The sequence below is a fragment of the Rhinopithecus bieti genome, unplaced genomic scaffold (genome assembly GCF_001698545.2).
Source record: "Rhinopithecus bieti isolate Rb0 unplaced genomic scaffold, ASM169854v2 scaffold_2439, whole genome shotgun sequence".
Taxonomy (NCBI): Eukaryota; Metazoa; Chordata; class Mammalia; order Primates; family Cercopithecidae; genus Rhinopithecus; species Rhinopithecus bieti.
Window position 1 is genome coordinate 3,665,968 of NW_016804232.1, and position 7,418 is coordinate 3,673,385.

The window sequence follows — 7,418 nt, forward strand, 5'->3', positions numbered from 1 at the left end:
CTTTAATCAGATAAGGTAACTTCAGTTAGGATTTCTTTCTGTGTCTGCTGTTGAGTTTTTGATCCCTTCATAAGGAAAGAGAAACACAGAACCTAGCCAGTTTTGCACCTATGAGGTGGGAAATGCAGTTCAATCTCCTGATTCCCCACCACTGGTCCTCCCTTTTCCTCAGCCACTGAAAAGTTTCTGAAGAATTTTTTTTTTTTTTTTTTTTTTTTTTTTTTTTTTTTTTTTTGAGACGGAGTCCTCCCTCTGTCGCCCAGGCTGGAGTGCAGTGCCGGATCTCAGCTCACTAAACAAGCTCCGCCGTCCCGGGTTACAGCTTCTCCTGCCTCAGCCTCCCGAGTAGCCTGGGATACAGGCGCCCGCCATCTCGCCCGGCTAGTTTTTTGTATTTTTTATAGAGATGGGGTTTCACCGTGTCTCGATCTTCCTGACCTGTGATCCGCCGTCCTCGTCGGCCTCCCAAATGCTGGGATTAACAGGCTGAGCCACCACGCCCGGCCTCTGAAGAATTTTTTAATGAATGACATGGAACAAAATATTTGTTAGTAATGCTACGTGCTATAAATACAGACCAGAACTAATAACAGAATACTACTCTGGGTAATTGAATGACAGAGTGGCTTTTATTTTCTTTGATGCCTTACTCTATTTTCCACAAAGAGTATGTATTCATTCTCTAATAGGTAAATGAGTATGATTTTTCTGAAAAATACATTAAAAAAAGACATAGCAAACATAGCAAAACTAGTAAACATAGCAAAAGATTGATGTCTGTCTTTGCACAGAACTATAGGTTTCTCCCTTACCAGAACTCTGTCCACTGGGTCACATTCTTGAATGCTATAGATAGATAATTTATCTTAAATGCAAAACACCTTGAAGCATCGAAACAAATAAATTTTTTGTGACAAAATAATTGTTCAAAATATCAACCCTGGAGGCTGTGCACGGTGGCAAGTGCAGGAATCCAGCAACTCAGGAAGCTAAGGTGGAGATCACTTGAGGCTGGGAGTTGGGAGACCAGCCTGGGCAACATAGCAAGACTGTGTATCCTTAAGAAGTTTTTTTTAGTGCCGGGCGGGTGGTCAAGCCCTGTAATCCAGCACTTTGGAGGCCGAGACGGGTGGATCACGAGTCAGGAGATTGAGACCACCGGGCTAACATGGTGGAAACCCCGTCTCTACTAAAAAAATACAAAAACCAGCCGGGTCGAGGTGGCGGGCGCCTGTGGTCCCAGCTTGCTGAGGCAGGAGAATGGCGTAAACGGGTAGGCAGAGCTTGTAGTGAGCCTGAGATCCGGCCACTGCACTCCAGCCTGGGAGACAGAGCGAGACCTCCGTCTCAAAAAAAAAAAAAAAAAAAAAAAAAAAAAAAGAGTTTTTTTTTTAATTAAAAAAAAAATGATTACCCATTTTCAAAACCATGCAAATAAAATAATTGAAGACAAATTTGCTGCAGGGTTCTATGTGGTGAAATATGGATTGCCTTTGTCCTCAATTTTCATCGCAGTGACAAGAGGTGTGAATCTTACAGTCTGGTGAGGTTTCGGGGTGGGTCTGGATTATGCAAATATATTTGTTGAGTGTACACACACACACACATCTACAGGGTAAGTATTCCTCACCCAAAATACTTGGGACCAGAAGTGCTTGAAATTTCAGACTTTTCTGGATTTTGAAATATTTGCGTATCCATACTGAGACATCTTGGGAATGGGACTCAAGTCTAAACACAAAATTCATTTATATTTCATGTATGCTTTGTACACATAGTTTGAAGGTAATTTTATACAATATTTTAAATAATTTTGTATGCCCATCACATGAGGTCAGGTGTAGAATTTTCCACTTCTGGTGTCAGGTTGGCACTCAAAAAGTTTCAGATTTTGAAGCATTTCAAATTTTAGATTTTCAAATTGAGGTGCTCAATTTGTATTATCACATCTATATACATATGCATGTGTATATGTATAAATATCACATCTATATCTATATGTATAGATATCACATCTATATACATATACATGTAGATATGTATAAAAAATAAACTTAGAACTAGATCACAAAATGGCATTTCTGAATGGGTGAATGACAGTTGGCTTTTATTCTATTATTTTTTTTTATTTTTATTTATTTTTTGAGACAGAGTCTCACTGTGTCACCCAGGCTGGAGTGCAGTGGCGTAATCTTGGCTCACTGCGACCTCTGACTCCCGGGTTCAAGCGATTCTCCTGCCTCAGCCTCCCAAGAAGCTGGGACTACAGGTGCCGGCCACCACGCCCAGCTAATTTTTTGTATTTTTTTAGTAGAGATGGGATTTCATTATGTTGGCTAAGCTGGTCTTGAATTCCTGACCTCGTGATCCGCCCACCTCAGCCTCCCAAAGTGCAGGAATTACAGGCTTGAGCCACCGCATCTGGCCTATTTTTAATTTTTATATCACACATAGGTATGATAATAAAATACCTTTTTAAAATGGTTGTCCTTTTTTGTTGTTTTAGTAGTAAATATAAATTCTAGAATTTCTGTCAGGAGCCAATTATACCTTGGACATTGGAATAAAATACCATGTCCAGGGCTTGCTTCTTTGGACTTTTGGTTCCTACAAGATTGGATGAATGAAGATACGTTCGTAGTGTTCTGTTCTCACATCCTAACACACAGTGCACAAGTCTGTCTGCCTTTGGTTTCAGAAAGAACAGCAAGTGGATGGGCTGGAGAGTATAGATCTCAATGCACCCCTTTGCTTTCCCTCTTTCTTCCTGCATATTGTGGGCCTTCTTTCCTGAACTTTAGTCTTTGAAATCCCTGCCATGGTGAGGGAAAATAACTAACAACAGCAACACAAACTTTCACTGAGCACTTACTTGGTGCTGAATATGCTCAGCATTTTATATCGACAATCTCAAGTCCTCTTTCCCAGATAAGAACTTTGAAGCTACAAGGAATGAATACTTTGAAGATCTAGTTATTGGAGAAGGTGCTGGCACTCTGTCCAAATGTCAGCCTGGGTCAGCTCTTCTCCAGCAACTGGGACTCCATAGCTCCAGGCATGTCTTGCTCTCATCTATTTTTCTTTCTTAGTCCTAGACTGGTTTATTTCCAAAGAGACACCCCTGTTGTATAAGAAGAAATTTGACTGACCTTTTTCCCTGGTTCCTGGTAGGGAGATGCTAAAACCCTTGGAATTTCCCCAGTGATAGAAGTGTCTTTGTTATAATGAGACCCTTGGATCACACCTGAGTTTTTTCTAATGAAGTAACTCATGGTGGCTTCTAGATGGCTTCAAGATGGGGCTCGTCACAAGAAAGACCAACCATATGATTGAATATGGGACAGTGGGCCAAGCCTGACTCCTGGAGAGGGGAAGGGGACTGGAGATGGAATTTAATAATGTGGCCAACGATTTAATTAATTATGCCTACATAATTAAGCCCCAGTAAAACCTCTGGACCCTGAGAGTCAATGGAGCTTTCCGGTTGATGAAGATTTTGATCTGTCTACAGGGAGAAAGACCCTGACTCCACAAGGAGAGGGCATGGAAGCCCTGGGTTCAAGGCCTTCCCAGAACTCACCCTATGCATCTCCTCATTTGGCTGTCCCTGAGTTGTAGTCTTTATGATAAAAGTTTAATAACAAGGGTGGTGCTTTTCTGAATTCTGTGAATCGTTCCAAAGAATTATCAACCTGAGGGGGTTAGGGCAACCTCTGAATTTGTAGCCAGTTGGTCAGAAGCATGAATGGCCCTGGGAACCCCCTCAACTTCTGGCTGGCATCTGAAGTTGGGACTGTCTTGTGGAGGACTGAGCTCTTAATTCATGGGGTCTACACTGACACCAGCCTCCACGTAGTTGATGCCAGAACTGAACTGCAGAACTGAATCCAGCCAGTTGGGTGGTGTCAGAGTACCACCTTTTCTTTACCCTCTTTGTACTCCTTCTCAGGAGGGGAAACCCTATGACTGAATGAAGCTAAAATTCTAGCACACAGGGCTGGTAAGGCTGGATTAAAATCAACTTGTTTTCCAAAGCCTTCCTTTTGGCTCAGTGTTAAATCCACTTGATTTAGGATAGCTTCAGAATGCATTTCAAAAAAGTTGGAATCATCACCATGTTGGAAGCTGCCGGGTATTCAACTGGAACAGAGGGAAGTCATATTACATTGTCTAAAACTGCAGAGCAAGTGAAGAAACCCTAGGTCAAGGGAACCCAAGGAAAGTCTGCTCCTTGACCTTCGGTCTTGCAGGTCAGCAGAATGTTCTTCTCCCCTTTGCCTTGAAGGTTCTGAGAGAGTGTTGTTACTATCCTGTAGATGGGACAGAGGTGGGTGAGAAAGGGTCTGGATTATTACCTCAATTCAAATGACACATTTATCTAAACTCAAAGGGGAGGGAGCTTGGACTGGATCTTTGGTTTTTGTTCTTTGCATGAACTTCAGAAGAAATACTTATCATATTTCATGACTTCATCTTTGGAAAGATGTGGATCAAATGGAAGGTGTCTGGGGGACCTGGGTTCATAAAGCAGTGAGTTTCTGAAGAGCATCAGGACTAAGAATGGCTGAGAAACAAATCTATAACTTACAGTCACCCCAGAGAGCCTGAGATATCCAAGGCACGAGAGAAAGAAGTCTCTTATTTAGGAGAATATAGTCAATCCTTGAGCTATGACATACACACTGGGCTTTTTTGTTTGTTCTTCAGCCAGCACAATTTTTCTTGCTTACCCAGTTTGCTGCTTATTAAAAAATTCTCTCTGGGCAATGCATCTAGGTATATTTTGGATAAACATTTGGGGGCGTCAGAATCATCTTCAAATGAAAATGTAAGCATTTCTTGTCTTGGCTCACTGGGGATAGCAGCCACAGACTTCTTATCTTGGTAGTAAGTGAGGCAGCTCAGTTCCTTCTCTTCTTCCCCTAGGGCCCTGGCCTGTCTCCAGCTCTGCGCCTCAGTGGGGGAGGAAGAGAAGGGAGGTAGCTGGCTGCTTGTCTCCAAACAGCAATGGAATGCCTTGGCCTGGCTGTTCAGTAATCCCCTGCCAGCTGGCTGCCTCCCTTTCCTCTGGGAACTCAGTGAATCACACCTCCGCAGCGCATTTGGCTCTTGCAAGCCCTGAAGGGCTGGAGGCTTGTGCCTGCCAGCTCCAAAGAGCTGCAGCCCAACTTCTGAGCATGGATCATGTTGGGACTCTGGAATTTCTGAGCACAGGAGGCTTTCCAGCTGCAGGGGAAGAACACTCATCTGGAGGCACTGCAGGATTCAAAGTGGGTTGGGCTGTTCACAGGCAGGGGCCGAGTGCTTTTTCTTTCCCCATCTTTTCTTAGGGAGCCTTCCAGGAGCAGAAGATTTTGCAGGTAGGGAAGCAAAGTAGGAGAAGAGTACTTAGTCCTCTTCCTGTATCTGCTCCCTGATGACCTCAGATAAGGTAAACCTTGCATAAGCTCTCCAGCCGTCAATCAGGGCATGAGCAGAGCACCAGGATGGTTGCACGTATGACCAAATGCATATTTGGGGTTTTTATTTCAGTAGTTCAGGAACAGGCACACAGAAGGGAGCTAACTGCTGAGATGTCCCTTCTACCACTGGCATAGAAGCATTCATTCTAAGACTGGATCTTTTTCAAAGGTAGGGAGTGAAGAGGTTTTAGCTGCTTCCAACTGGAGTGGCTAGAGGGTCTTTCTTTAGATGGGGTATGAGGACAAAGACCGAAGTGGCACAGGAAGAGAGCAAAGCCAATATATGCACATTCCCCTACCTAGTCATGATGAATGCTTCCCCCAAGTTAGAAGCAGGCCTTGGCCCCAAATGGAAGGCCCCCGGGAGAGGTTGGCCAGCTCTTTGGCACTGCAGTGCTCCTACCAGCCGGGTTAGCAGACTTGCCAGGCCACTTTTCACTTCAACCACTCAGCCACAGGCTGGGAAGTCTCAAGTAGGAGAAGGGAAACCAGGAGCCAGAGGGAAGTGCGAGCTGAGCCCCATAGAGCTGCAGCAGGGTGGGAAGTCAAGGTACCGATGAGGAAATTAGCCTGGTACTTCATTACAATGCTCCTATAGAGTGAAAGGAAAAAACTAGGTCCATGCACTGCTCATGGGGAATTCCATATAGTTCCCTGCTTCTTTTGTGAAGAGCTGGTGATAGCAAATCCTGCTTCTTGGCCCCAGTTCTCCCCAGCATGCCACCTCTGTGGTCACAGTCTTCCTTTGCAGGGGTCAGGCTGGAACCGGACTGCTGGGGGCTGGGAGGAAGCTGAGGGGAAGAGGGCATCATTCCCGACCTCTGCAGCCCCTCCCTTGCCCACTCTCCTGCTTTCTTCCTACAGTGAGGGAGGAGGAACTTGCAGAATGGGAGGGAGTTCTGGCCACTTGAGGAACCCAGCAGCAGGGCAGCTGTGGACCCCACAAGAGTCTAAGGGCACTCCCTCCACCCCATCCACTTCCAGTCCTTCTCCAGCACCCTCCTTGCGTGCCACTCCTGTCATTGCCAAAGGATGTTTACAGAATTATTTTCCCCCACCACCCTTGAGGCTTGCCCCTAGTCTATTCAACCTAGGTCCTGCAGGAACTCAGCAGTGGGCAGTGACACGTGATCCTCGGGCTGCTTCATGGGGTGCTTCATGCTTCCTGTTCCACCTTCCAACTGCTTCCTCACTCCCCATTCAGTTCAGAGGCCCAGGCCAGGCTCAGGGGCCTTCCTGACACATTGCCAGACGGTCTTGTCTTCACAGGTCTAAGTCACCTTTGCATTCTCTGGTTGCTTGACTTATGGCCATTCCAGCCACTCGTGGGTCAAGGGAGTTGCCATGCTGGCTCTGTTCACTGGAACATCTACCTTGTCCACTCTGTTGCCTCTTTTCTATTAGCCGGCTAGCACAGCTGGAACAGTTACAAGAAAAGTTCAACCTTTCCTCCTCTCCACCCCTCCTTGATCCACTATCTCTTTCCTTTCCTTGGGAAATAATGTCTTTCATACTTTCCAAGGTATGCACTTTTTTTTTCCAATTTGATAACTACTAAAATCGGAGCTTACCTGTTAGAGGATGAAAAGCACCATGTCATAGTTTAATGGGCAGTGCATGTTCTTTGTTAGTGGGAACATGGAGTACCATGTGTCTTACTATGGAAGGTGACTCGGAGGGGGTGAAATGCAGTATGTTGCTTCAAAGAGGCCACTGCATTCCCCTTTTTTTCATGTGTCACTTAATTCTCATCTATTGTGTTCTGGTTTCTCTTCCCAACCACGCCAGTGAAAAATGCTTCCATGCGGTCTTCCAGGGTCTTCTAATTCTTAAAACCTGTCTTTTCCTGTCCATGTTTTACTTGATCTGGATGTTGTTTTTGACAGTATTGGCCTTCTAGAATCAGCCTCCCTGTTCCTAGAGCACACTCTCTCTGCGGTCTCTCCCACCCTCCCC